At 39.5% G+C, this 14,377-nt stretch overlaps 1 protein-coding gene across 1 annotated transcript in view; it reads right to left on the reverse strand.

Moving 5' to 3' along the window:
* Positions 1-14,377, reverse strand: part of LOC131203178 (bifunctional heparan sulfate N-deacetylase/N-sulfotransferase 4) — a 78,022-nt gene that overhangs the window by 22,572 nt on the left and 41,073 nt on the right. The window lies entirely within an intron of this gene.

Raw genomic sequence — 14,377 nt, forward strand, 5'->3', positions numbered from 1 at the left:
TTTAAAGGGCTATACTAGCAAACTATTTCAATTGCTGTTCAAGGATGGGCTGTGTATATTTTAATAGATATATTCTGTTAAAATTTAAATAACAAAAGAGAATAGCAATTAATAGGACATCTTTGTATGTTGGCACATATGGTGCAAATCTTTTTTTACCCCCAACTCCAACCCTGAAAATCACTTGCATTTCCTAAATTTCTTAGTCTGAATTTTTAAACTGCTCCCATAATTGAATGTTACAGTCAATCCATACAGGAGTGTAATGTAATTCTGATGCATTCACTTTCCACATTTTTGATGGTTATGATACCTGTGAGGTAATAGAAACTCATAGAATTTGTTTACACTTCTGAAAGTTGGCTGGGGCTGGGAAGTGGCTCACCAGGCTAATGCAGCCTGTTATTAACACACAGCTGCCTGCAATTACAATTACTGCAGGCTCGAGTCCCACCAGGCCCAAGGTTGACTCAGCCTTCCATCCTTTATAAGGTAGGTAAAATGAGGGCCCAGATTGTTGGGGGGGGGCAATAAGTTGACTTTGGATATAAATATACAAATAGGATGAGACTATTGCCTTACACAATGTAAGCCGCCCTGAGTCTTCGGAGAAGGGCGGGATATAAATTCAAATTTAAAAAAAAAAGTATAATTTGTCTTCAGAAATATTTTCCTTTGCTCGCATCTATTTTTAAAATTCAGTTTGGCCCTAAAGTGAAGGTCTGTTTGATTTTCTCAAAGTTGATTTCCTCTTTTAAAACTCATAGTGACTGATAAGGCGTCTTCCAGACTTCCTTGTATGATACACAAACTTTTGTTTGAAGAAAATATGTTTTCTTCTAACTTTTCTACAACATTATTTTATTCCCTTTTGAATGATTATGGCTTTTCAGAAAGCATTAGCTTAAAATCTGAAGAGTATAATGGAAAATAACTTTCATAAAGGCAAAGTCACTACTTTATTATGAAATGCCCCTTATCTAATCTAAGAATTTATTGCTAGATTAATTAAAATTAGGATATGTATTGGAAATAAAGGAATTACTCTTAAACAGAGCAGGATCTAATGATAAGCCTCTGCTTTGTTTCATTCACTCCTATTTAAACAAAAATATGCCTTTTTAATGGAAATGTAAATTAATGCCACTGTTGCAATTACAGGAAAATTGCAATTTAAAAAAATTGTAGAAGTTAAGGCATCATTTGGAAAGTCCTATATAGAAGGAAAGTTATTGTGGGAACCATTTCTTCTTCTCAAATATAGGAAGCGTAAGGAATTCTCTGAGGTAACATTTTACCTCAGTGTACTAATCGAGTCTCAACATGGAAAATAAAGGCACACAGTAGTGGTGGGTTGCTCCTGGTTCTGTCCGGTTCTTGAGAACTGGTACTAAAAATGACATCATATTTGGTGATCTGCATATGCACAGAAGCTTCTGTGCATGTGCAAAAGCGCGCAGCCGTACTCCCGTTGCGAACCGGTAGTAAAAGTAAGTAAAACCCACCCCTGGAACATAACTGTATTTCTCCATGTATTCAACATTTATGAGGAAGAATAATCTGTCCACAGCAGCCATCTTTCCCAGTTTACAAATAACAAAGATATTCTATTGATGATTAGGAAAAGAAAATCTCACTATTATTTATATGAATGGGCAAGCCCTTTCCTTTCCTATTTTTTTAAAAAAACAGTTAGCTGAAGTTTAGAAAATTTCTCAGGCTGGAGAAGTATGGATTTCATGGACTTTGTCTATCACATTGATTGTGCCTGAATTATCCTTGGTAGCATTGCATTCATGAGTATAACCAAGTATAAGAACATTTGCTCAACTGATACAGATCTTACTCAGCATGGTTACATATGGATGATTTAAGGAAACCTATAAATAAGGTAAATATGATACTATTCCTTAGCAAGAAATGATTCTGAATATGAAGACATACAAGTGCATTTTAAAGGAAGCAGTATATGTAACTGCCTGTCCTTTTTATATATTTAAATTTATAAATGGCTTTTCCTTCAGATACTGTATGCCATTGTTTCAATCCTCCGATCTTTCTTTTACAAGTGAATAATATTTTGGTGATTCAAGCATTTAGCATTAATGATTCAAATGGGGGAAAAAATCACCCACTGCTGTGTTTTTAACATTATAAACAGCCTTCCTCTATAGTGCACTATAGAGTAACCCTTGTCCCTGGCCCTCCAGAGATCCTCCACCAACGTGACCAAAGCCGTCTCTGTACTGTAACCAGGCTGGAAGCCGGACTGGAACGGGTCTAGATAGATGGTTTCATCCAGGTACTGGGGTAATTGACGTGCCACCGCACTCTCTACAACCTTCACCGTAAAACGAAGGTTGGAGACTGGACGGTAATTTCCTAAAACAGCTGGGTCCAGGGAAGGCTTCTTGAGGAGAGGTCTCACCACCACCTCTTTCAAGGCAGCGGGAAAGATCCCATCCCGCAAAGAGGCATTAGTAATCCCCCGGAGCCAGCCTCGTGTCACCTCCTGCGTGGCCAGCACCAACCAGGCGGGGCACGGATCCAGTAAACATGTGGTGGCATTCAACCTACCCAGCAACCTGTCCATGTCCTCAGGAGTCACAGGGTCAAAGTTATCCCAAACCACCTCAACAAGACGGGTCTCGGAACTCTCGCCTGGATCTACCCAATTTTGATCCAATCCGTCCTGAAGCTGAATGATTTTATTGTATAGATAACCGTTAAACTCCTCGGCACGCCCTTGTAAGGGGTCTTCCTGCCCCTCCTGTTGAAGGAGAGAGCGGGTCACCTGAAACAGGGCGGCTGGGCAGTTATCTGCCGATGCAATGAGGGAGGAAACGTAAAAACGTTTCACATCCCTCAATGCCACTAGGTAGGTCCTGCTATAGGACCTAACTAGTGTCCGGTCAGCCTCAGAGCGGCTGGATCTCCAGGCACTCTCTAGGCGTCCTCTCCGGCGTTTCATCTCCCTGCAGACCAACACCAACGCATTGGTTCCATCTCCCTGCAGTGGTGGGTAGCGGTCAGAAAGTCCAGGCGAAGAAGAAAATGATCTGACCATGACAAAGGTTCAACAGCTAAATCCTTTAAAATCAGATCATTCAACCACTGGCCAGAGATAAAAATCAAGTCTAGGGTGCCTCCCCCAATTTGGGTAGGGCCGTCAATTAGTTGAATCAGGTCCATGGCTGTCATGGAAGCCATGAACTCCCGAGCCGTCAAGGACGCTGCGTCAGTTGATGGCAGATTGAAATCCCCCATGACCAACAGTCTAGGGGTCTCAACCGCCAACCCGGCCAGCAACTCCAACAGCTCGGGCAGGGCTGTTGTCACGCAGCAAGGAGCCAGGTATGTGATCAGCAAGCCCACCTGAGTCCTACGACCCCACTTCACGTAGAGGGATTCACACCCAGCTATCTGAGGCACAGTGGTCTCCCTCGGCTCAAGACTCTCCTTAATAATAACCGCCACCCCACCACCCCTACCCTGGGCCCTCGGCTGATGGAATGCTCGGAAACCTGGTGGGCACATCTCCACTAGGGGAACCCCCCCTTCGGTGCCCAACCAGGTTTCCGTAATGCCCATAACGTCCGCGGTCCCTTCCTGAATTAGATCTGAAATCAGGGGAGCTTTGTTAACCATGGACCTAGCATTACATAACATCAGCCGAAGGCCCAAGTCCCGAGTACTCTGGCCACTCGGGGAATGGGAAAATCCTGGGGGGCCGGAGCACTCAATCACTCTTAAACAGCGAGAGCAAACCCCCGAAACCTGATATGCCCCCCCCTTTCCGTCATATCTGCCTCTCCCGCTTACCGTATTGATAACTCGACCCTGATAAGCTGGAACGAAATCCTCCCCCGCTGCCTTCGGACCTGTTAAATTACCGCCGCGAACACATGTTGGACTTAGCATCTTCCCTGATGGGTTTTCCCCCCCACCTATCTCCCCCCAACCCAAACCCGTCAGTTTCCCTCCCCACCTTAAAATTTCCATTAAAACTCCTACTTAAAAAACGATTAAAACAATTAGTTAAAAATCCCCTAAGCCTCCTAGATTTAGCATGCCAATTCTCGGGGTTCCAAAACCCGTCCTCAAGATGGGCCCTCGATAGTGTGGAGGGCCAAACCTGCGAGAGAGGGGAATCTCGCAGAGCAAGAAGGTCTGCAGTGAATTTCACCCCTGACATGAAGGCACAACCAAATATATCTCTTGAGCTCCTTAAGCCAAATATTTTTTTCTGCTGTGATCATGTAAGTACCTGAACAGAATAACTGTGTGCATGGGAAAAAAATGGCTGATTTAAGGAGTCCATTTTCATGTCTTCTCATACTGAAGTCCATTTCTGCTTTTGAAGTGAATTGTGTGGCCCTAATGTATAGCTTTGCTTTAAGTGTTTCTTGGATGGAAAGCTAAATTGAAGTCTGGCAAACCTGCCATAATTTAGAATTGCATTTACACCATCCCTTCTGATTCCTACAATAACCACAAAATAGAAGCCATGTGCTTTCCATTTTCACTCCCACACTTCCTGCCAATGTGCCACTTCTTTATCAGTGGGTTTAATAGTGTTTAAAAACATGTCCATCAGTTTGCTAAATTATTTATAAAGCTTTTAGTACATCCATATGGTGAAGATGGAAGGAACTTAGGAGGTATTTCCCTCTTGACCTGTCCTTAGCTCTATTAGTGCTGAATGCACTTTCTTTCATAAAAGGTCATTCAGGCTGTTTTCATCTTGTTTTTTCGCCCTCTTATGAGCAATATTTAATGAGTTTCTAATCTTTTTTTTTTTAAAAAAAATCAGTTTGCTGAAACATTAAGACTTGGTGTAAATTCACTTGAAATAATGGCAGTATCATGACTATCCATAAAATCACCTTAGGATCATTTTTATTTTAACTCCCTATAAGTAAACTCAAAAGAAGAAAATAATATTTCTAAAATCTATTTTAGAATTTTTCAAGGACATAGCTAGTAGATAATAATTTAAATATTTTATTTATTTTCTAACTCACATTTATGTTTTGAAAAACAAAACTCAAAGCATACATATAACTTTTATTTTTCTGCTGATTATCTCACAACAATGTTTAGTTAGTCACATTTCAGTACAATTTCAGGATATGTTGCCAGGACATTTTTTTACAGAACTCTAAAAGCCATAAAACAATTATAATTGCAATATTTACAATATTTACATGAGCTGTGGTGGTGCATTGGTTAGAATGCTAATTCTGCCGACTGCCAGCAGTTTGACTGTCACCAGCTCAAGGTTGACTTAGCCTTCCATCCTTTTGAAGACAGTAAAATGAGGACCCAGATTGTTGGGACAATATATTGATTCTCTAAATCGCTTAAAGAGGGCTGTAAAGCACTGTGAAGCAGTATATATGTCTAGTATTATTGCTATTGCTATTTCCTGGTAGTTTTTCCTTTCTTTTTCATATGTGCTTCCTTGATTTAAAGATAATACTTCTTGCTGAGTATTATCTGAACTGTCTCTGTGTCTCCATTATATATTCTAATTTATTTGGCTTCAGGACAAGACAGTGCAGACAATTAGACTTTAGTATTTGGATGGTGGCTCCTTCTTGCTAAGCTTTAAAGGAGTAGTTTTGGCCATCAGACCTTAACAAAGGTAGTAGCAGAAATCAGAAATTAAATAGTGTTGATTTTATCCGTAGTTCAACTAGAAACCCATTTGTGTCTCAGGTTACTGGAACTCCTGTTACAATATAAAGGCAATGTTTGATATAGTTACCTAATATTAATTTATTCAAAAGAACTGTAGGAAAAACTTTCAAATATGTAGAATTTATGGCTCTTTATAGTTCACCTTGTTTTTGTGGAAACAACATAAAATCAAAGGATCATAGCTAGTGGTAATGTGAACTATCAAATCCAATTTCCTGTTCTAAATTTGAATAAATCTAACAGGAGGTATTCATCACCTCTTTGATTAATTGTTCCACCTTTCTGCTTCTCTTAACATTAGGAAGTTTTTCCTTAACATTCACATAGAATCTGTTTCCTGTAAATAAAATAAATTATTCACTGTCTTGTATTCTGGGATGTATTCTTCTCTTTGACATCCCATCAAAAATGTTATTTATGTTTATTTATTCATCATATTTATATGTCTGCCCATCACATAATCAAATGCTTCTTAGCATCATACAGCAAATAAAATGTTAAAATTATAAAAGGCACAAAATTGAAAAGTGATTGGATGAAGACCAGCTGTTAATTATACTGGAGACATCACAATATTTTGCCAGTTCCCTATGGTCTCCAAATGACATAACCTTAAGTGACTTCCAGAAAGTTAAAAAGAACTAGCCTCATTTCAAGGGAAAGAATCTCTCTCCCTCTCCCTCTCCCTCTCCCTCTCCCTCTCCCTCTCCCTCCCTCCCTCCCTCCCTCCCTCCCTCCCTCCTCCCTCCCTCCCTCCCGTATATATATATATATATATATATATATATATATATATATATATATATATATATATATATATATATATATATATATATATATATATATATATATATACGGTTATGTGTGTATGTTCTAGCATAACTCTGGAATGCCTTGAGCAATTTCAACCAAACTTATTTTTATTTTACCTTGGGGTGTGTGTTCTGTTAAGATGCAGCCTGTTGTGCCTTAAAATAGCTTCTAATGTATTGCCTTAAAATGGCTTCTACTGTGCAGCACAGTGGAGTTGCCATGGTAATGGCTTCACATTACTCCACAAGAGGGCTCCCTCTGGTAAAGGGGAAAATTCAACATTAGAAATTATGTTTGGTCCAGACATTTTCAACAAGGCTTTGATTATTCCTAAGGACAAATGTATGGCCACGATCAATAAAACATTACCGCAATTCAGCCTGCCTGCACCACTACACACACAGATTACATACGAGAAAAGAACTTCAGTGTTGAACAGCTTAGTGCATATATCGCAGACAAGAAGCCACTTCTAAATCAAGATCAGAAAAAAGCATATCAAATGATCATTGATCAGCTAGCAAAACAACAAGGCGGTATCATTTTATTTGACGCTTCTGGGGGCACAGGGAAAACATTTTTAATGAATTTAATTCTCGCCGAAATCAGGGCTCAGGGTGAAGTTGCTCTTCCTGTCTAATACAGGGTTGGGATAAATAAATACCTGGGCAATGTTGGGTTATCAGCTAGCATTCTATAAAATAGAACAGAAAAGATCCAGTGCCTAGGACCTCCCTAATGATGCTTTTTAGCGGATGGGATTGACAGTATGCCTGCTTTGCTGGATCTGGTGGGGTGGGAAGATGTAATCAGGTAGAGGTGGTCCTTAAAATAACCAGTCCCATGCTGTGCAGGGCTTTCAAAGTTAAAACTGGCACCATGAATTTGTTCCAGAAGCATATTTGTAAGCAGAGTAGATGTACAGTATAACACATATTCTTCTAGAAACACACAAGTAATTGCTCCCACTGCTGCATTCTGTGCCAGCTGAAGCCACATGAGTAATAAGAATTCATTGATAATTGGGAAAAAATAGAGAAGTTCTAAAATTTAGTTAATTCTGGTATTTAAGAAGAATATAAAACTGCTTGTTTTAAAAGATGTTTTAGCTTTAATTCCTGCATTACCTTTTCTTCTCCTGCCTCTCTTTCTGAGGAATGGAACATCACTACTCATTTTTCTCTCTCATTCCTTTCATTATTACTATTTAGATTTGTCGTGGAATATCTTTACTATTAATTTTTTCTATAAACTAAAGTCAACCCAACATACTTATTTCATAACACCCGCTCACTTTTGCATCCAGACCATATGCATTCAATATCCCTATGTTTTTTTCATCCTATTTCTTCTTTTTTCTTCACGTACACTTTTAAAATAACCGATTCTCACTTCATACAACATATCCTTGTGTTGTTCTTTAAAAACATAACCAATTCTGTCTTCCATAAAGAAGAAGTAGAGGCAACTTTTAATAGATGACCTTTTTACTAATTTAATGGATGAAATTTTTGCTGATCAGTTAACCAACGTACATAGGAAACACAGCACAATAGTAATGAAGAAATTTAACTACCCTGACATCAACTGGGAGACAAACTCTGCTACAAATGTGTCATCAAGCAGATTCCTGACCAACCTAGCTAATAATTTTATCACCTAAAAGGTAGATGAGGCAACTAGAGGAACAGCTATACCGGATCTTATTCTTACCAACATAGAATAAGTGATAGAAGGGATTGAAGTTTAGGGAAGAGTGACCATGCCATATTAGAATTCAATATCAAACAGACACAATCAACAGAACATAGAGATGGAGCTCTTGCTTCACAATCAGGAGGTTGTGAGTTCAATCCTAGGTAGAGGCAGATGTAGGATCTCCTGCTTGGGCAGGGGGTTGGACTAGATGACCTGCAAGGTCCCTTCCAACTCTGTTAATCTGTTAATCAAACCAGTATCTTAAATTTTAAAAGAGCTGGTTTACCAAATGCAGAGGGAGTTGGGAAGGATGCCATGGATCAAAATCTTAAGGGTGAAATCAACTCAAGAAGCTTGGGAATACTCTGAAAAATACAATTATAAAAGCCTACTCCAGTTTAATACCACTAAAAAGAAAAACAAACAAACAAACAAACAAACAAGAAAACCAAGAAAAAAACAGCATGGTGTGCAAAGAAATCTCAGACCAACTGAGACAAAAAAAAAAAAAAAGGATAATTACAAAAAATGGAAAGAGGGACACATAACTAAGGCACAGTATCAACAAATAGCCCGAATCTACAAAAGCGAAATTAAGAAAGCTAAGGCTTTGAATGAAGTAAGACATGCAACAAATGTAAAAAAAACATTTACAAAGTTTCTTTCAACACATAAAAACCAAGAAAAAAGTCAAAGAAACAATAGGTCTACTAATGGGAGGAGATGGCAAAGAAGTAACAAATAGTAAAGAGAGAGAGAGCAAGAGAGCAGAATTGCTTAATTCATACTTTGCACCTGCCCTCATGCAAATAGAAAATGATACTCAATTTACTTTGAGGGACTACCTCAAAGACATGGGGGTCAAGCTATTTTCCAAAGTACCAAAAAGCAAGACAAAAAACAATGGATGGAAACTAGGAGAGAAGCAACTTAGAACTAAGGAGAAATTTCTTAACAATAAGAGCAATCAATTGATGGAATAGCTTGCCTAGCTTCAGAAACTGTAGGTGCTCCATCACTGGAGGCTTTCAAAAAGAGATTGGACAACCAATTGTCTGAAATGGTATAGGGTCTCCTACTTAAGCAGGGGTTGGTGTCAGGCAGTGGTGAAATCTGAACCAGTTTACTACGGGTTCACTGGCTGCACATGTGCACTGTGTGTGCATGCGCAGTGCGCACCACACACCAAATGTGGCATGGGATAAGTAGAACACCGTGAGGGGTGTGTGTGTGATCAGCTGTGGCATGCAATTTTTTTTTACTTTTAAAAGTATTTTTTTTACAACCTATTTGGCCAAAGAGGTTGTAAAAAAATGCTTTTAAAAGTAAAAAAAAAGGCTCTGATGATTGCGTGGCTCAGCTGTGATCATCAGAGCCTCTTTTTTTACCTTTTAAAAGCATTTTTGCGTGGCTCAGCTGGGCACAGGCGTGGGAGGGGGCAGGGGTTTTTCTTACCGGTTCTCCGAACCACCCGCTGTCATCGCTACCGGATCGGCCAATCTGGGCCGAACCGGGAGCATTTCACCCCTGGTGTCAGGGCTCTGATGGATGCCCTAATTAAATCATGAGTATTGAGCCAAGCTTCAAAAGAAATCCAGATATTTATTAGGAGCTTCATGTCGGCAAGTTCCCAAGTGAAGCCAGCTCTGACAACGTAATTTACATTCCAATTATGACCATGTTTCCCCCATATCTCCCCAGGGTGTGTCATCAATCATATTAGCCAACGGAGCAATTTTGCAGATTGTAGAGGTCACTCCCCTTCAACTGCTATAGGTATCCCTCTGATACAGCCTTGAGGGAGATAAGCGTGGAATGTGCATCTGTTTTTTTGCTGCTTTGCAGTTTCACCAGTTTCCCATACCTCCTGGCCTATGACAACTCAAGAGCTAGCCAGGGATGCTTTGCGAGTTGACAGTTGGATTAGAAGACCTCCAGTGTCACTTCCAAGTCTATTATTCTATGTTTTATGTTCAGTGCTAGTTTTGCTTGTTTCTAGGAATGTTCATTCCTCACAAGGGACCACATACTGTATATCAAATCTCCTACTAGCTTTTGCATGGCTTAACATTTCTTTAGCCATCTCCTTATCTTTAGGAAACATTCTATTAAGATATTCAAATTAGTGGGTTTTTTTTTACTATTTGAAATTATTTATTTTATTTACTTGCCAAATACAAATATTTGGGACTATCAAAGGTTGATTTTCAGATGCATATTAATAGTGATCGAAATTATGTTGCAAATTGTTCACATTTTCAGTCTGCACCACTGCGTTTCATACAAAACGTATACATATATTCATGAATTCCTAGCTACCACAGGTCTAATATTATAAGCATTCCTTATAATGTTTATCTATAAATATGCTAACAACCAAGTTTATTTTTGTCGAACACCACCCCCACTTGTTGGATGTTTGGGCGTCTGATTATTACTGCAGCTCTAACACAACAAAGATAATGTTATGACAAGTAAATGTTTCATTGCAAAAAAGATAATTTTAGAGGTATTTATCTTTAAAAAACCATTTATGAACTTGCTGTTTATAATCTTTGGAAGAAGGGAGATGAATTGAGAAACACATTGTAGGAAACTTTGTAGACAATGAACATATGTCATGTATAGCTTCATTTCAGGAGATGCTTTAAATATACCAAACTGAATGAAGAGTACGGGTGAAAAAGTATTTGGAATTCCCTTTACTTTTTGTGTATGCTAGCCAAAGGTTATGGTGTTCCTGCATTATTTCATGAAAACTGTTAGGCTATAATTATATGCCCAGTTGCCCATATTGAACTATTACTAATAATAAAAGGATTATTTTTTAAAAAAAAAATATTCATGTATGAGTAAATATCAGATGGAAAAACTTTCCAATTCCTTTTGGACGAAGCTATGTTCTGATTCTTGTTGACATTTATTTAACTAATAGAAAAAAGCTCATTATACTCTTGCATTTTTTGTTAGAATGTTTTTCCAGGTTACAATTTATTTATAGAAGAGAGAATTTATAAAATGATACATAATGACTTTTAAAATAAATGTATGTATTATACAGTCCAATTCCTCCTCTTCTTCTTCCTCCTCCTCCTCCTCTACCACTTCCTTTTCCTTCTCCACTTCCTCCTCCTCCTCTTCCCACTGTCTGTCTGTCTTTCTCTCTTTTTCTATTGTTGTGGTCCACCAGAGGCCTGCAAAGCTGGCAGCGGAGTTGGACAGTGAGGAGGCTGGGGAGGACAATGGGTCAGTCCTCAAGTCAGGGGAAAGCCCGGACGAGGGCTTTGCATCAGAGGCAGAGATGGGGCCAGGACCATCTGGGAGCGATGTGCGGACGCCGGAGCCTCCAGAGGCAGACAGCAGAGAGGCAGAGGAACAGGAGGAGCCTGTTCCTAGTGCGTACATGCGCAGAGCTGCCACAAGGCAAGAGCAGCTAAAGCAAAAAGGACAACTCAGGAGTAAGGCCAGGAGATGATTGGCCCCTCCCAAAAGGCTTAAAAGAGCAGCAATGGCTCTTGGATTCTTTGTAGGAAAGCAACATTGCTACAATTGTTTCGGCATCTCCTGTTTCTGAACTTTGTGGGGTTCTTGCCAAGAAAAGCCTTTGGCAGGGTGCCAAAGAAGACAAAGGTTTGTGGTAAGGCCGAAGGATTTTTTCTGAAGGACTTTGTTTTAGAATTAATTTGGACTAAGCTGAGAATGAAGTAATTCTGAGCTGTTTTAATAAAATATGTTTGTTTAGGATTGATTGTGTCTGGTAATAACTGCTTGGGCCTAAGTCACAATATCTATCTGCCCGCACCGGAACATATTAAATTTTATTCCATGGTTTTAGAAAACATTGCTTCCAATAGAAATGTGCAATTATTATTATTATTATTATTATTTATTCGATTTTTATACCGCCCTTCTCCCGAAGGACTCAGGGCGATGTACAGCCAAGGTAAAACAAACAGTAAAATATACAATTAAAATACAAATTAAAAAAACTTATTACATAGTTGGCCTAAAAACTTTAAAATATATAAAACTAAAAACCCCTTAAAATTAATGATAGAAAATTTAAAACCAGTAAAATTTAAGCCAGCCCCGCGCGAATAAATAGATGTGTTTTCAATTCGCGGCGGAAGGTCCGAAGGTCAGGTATTTGGCGTAAACCCGGGGGAAGTTCGTTCCAGAGGGTGGGAGCCCCCACAGAGAAGGATCTTCCCCTGGGGGCCGCCAGCCGACATTGCTTGGCGGACGGCACCCTGAGAAGTCCCTCTCTGTGTGAGCGTACGGGTCGGTGGGAGACATGAGGTAACAGCAGGCGGTCCCATAAGTACCCAGGCCCTAAGCCATGGAGCGCTTTAAAGGTAGTAACCAAAACCTTAAAGTGCACCCGAAAGATCACAGGTAGCCAGTGCAGTCTGTGCAGGAGCGGTGTTACACGGGAGCTACGTGAAGCTCCCTCTATCACCCGCGCAGCTGCATTCTGGACTAACTGAAGCCTCCGGGTGCACCTCAAGGGGAGCCCCATGTAGAGAGCATTACAATAATCCAAGCGGGAGGTAACGAGCGCATGAGTGACTGTGCACAAGGCATCCCGATCAAGGAAGGGGCGCAATTGCCGAACCAGGCGAACCTGGTGGAAGGCCCTCCTGGAGACGGCCGTCAAATGATCTTCAAACGACAGTCGTTCATCCAGGAGAACACCTAAGTTGCGCACCCTATCCTTTGGGGCCAATAACTTGCCTCCAACAGTCAGCTGCGGCTGCAGCTGATTGAATCGGGGTGCCGGCATCCACAGCCACTCCGTCTTGGAGGGATTAAGCTTGAGCCTGTTTCTCCCCATCCAGACCCGTACGGCTTCCAAACACCGGGACAGCACTTCAACAGCTTCGTTGGGGTGGCCTGGGGTGGAGAAGTACAGCTGAGTATCATCAGCGTACAGCTGGTATCTCACCCCAATCATAATGCCAATGGTTTAGGAAGATATGATGCTGAAATTATTCTACTTCGAAAAGGAAAATTGATTCTGTTGCAGTTTTCTATTTGGATGCAATTAGTAGAAAAGTCTCAAGTTAAAAAAAAGAAAGAAAATGAATTCCATTTCTGAAAAGAGGTGAAAATTTGTGTGTACTTGTTTTGTATGTATGTGTGTGAACAGAACTACAAAATGAGACAGAAATAAAACAGCAAGTGAAAAAGTCAGCAGCTGCAAATTGAAATGTTATAATAGGTGAAGATGATTATACACACTATCTCCATATATCCTGTGGTATATGTTTATGAACAATGTCAGTTTTAATCTAAAAACTAAAGAGGATTTTTTTTTTTGCTTTCTTAATGTAGCCTTCAAATAGAACGTTAATTATGTGGATTAAGTTTCTTTTTTGTGCTATTTGTACCATCTTTCAGCATCTTGGAATCATGTTATCGTTACAGGCAGAATGGGTAAATAATAAGTTGTTAAAATCTCTGAGATGAGCTAATCTTAAATCAATATTAAATATTCAACATAATGTAAAACATTGAAATATTCTGTTGTGCGTATAATACATCTACTGTGTGTTGAATACAATATTTTATTTTACCTTGGTTGCATTAGATATTCTGGCAATCCAAGAAATCAAACTGCAAAGTTGAAAATTGCTTACTGCTATAGCTTTATGAACCTTGTTGAAAGAATGAAAGATAAAAGATATATTCAGTCTGAAACTAAGACTATTAGCAGGCAAAATAAGCGCAATTATACAGCAACAGTATATATAATTGTACAGTATAGCAAGTACATGCTGATTTTTCTCTCTGAAATTTCACCTGATAGGAGCTTGGAAGCTGGCCTTCCCTATGCTCTGGAGCACCATTCCAATTGGATTCCCATTTAAATGAGCCTTAAAATCTGTGTCAATTTCCAGGGTTTGGATGAGAGTGTGAGACATATTCCTGTATAACGTTTTTGTCTTTTGAATGGTTGTTGTTTTCTTCTCAGACTTTCTTTGGTAAAAGTCCAGAAAAGTTCATAATATTATTGATGATATAATTTTTTTATTGGTAATCTGTAATCTAGAGTTATTGGGATGACCTATGCATCCAAGTGAAGAGAAGGACCAGGGGAGACTTGATAACAGTGTTCCAATATTTGAGGGGCTGTCACAGAGAGGAGGGTGGGGTTAACCTA

The sequence above is a fragment of the Ahaetulla prasina genome, chromosome 8 (assembly GCF_028640845.1).
Source record: "Ahaetulla prasina isolate Xishuangbanna chromosome 8, ASM2864084v1, whole genome shotgun sequence".
NCBI classification, from domain to species: Eukaryota; Metazoa; Chordata; class Lepidosauria; order Squamata; family Colubridae; genus Ahaetulla; species Ahaetulla prasina.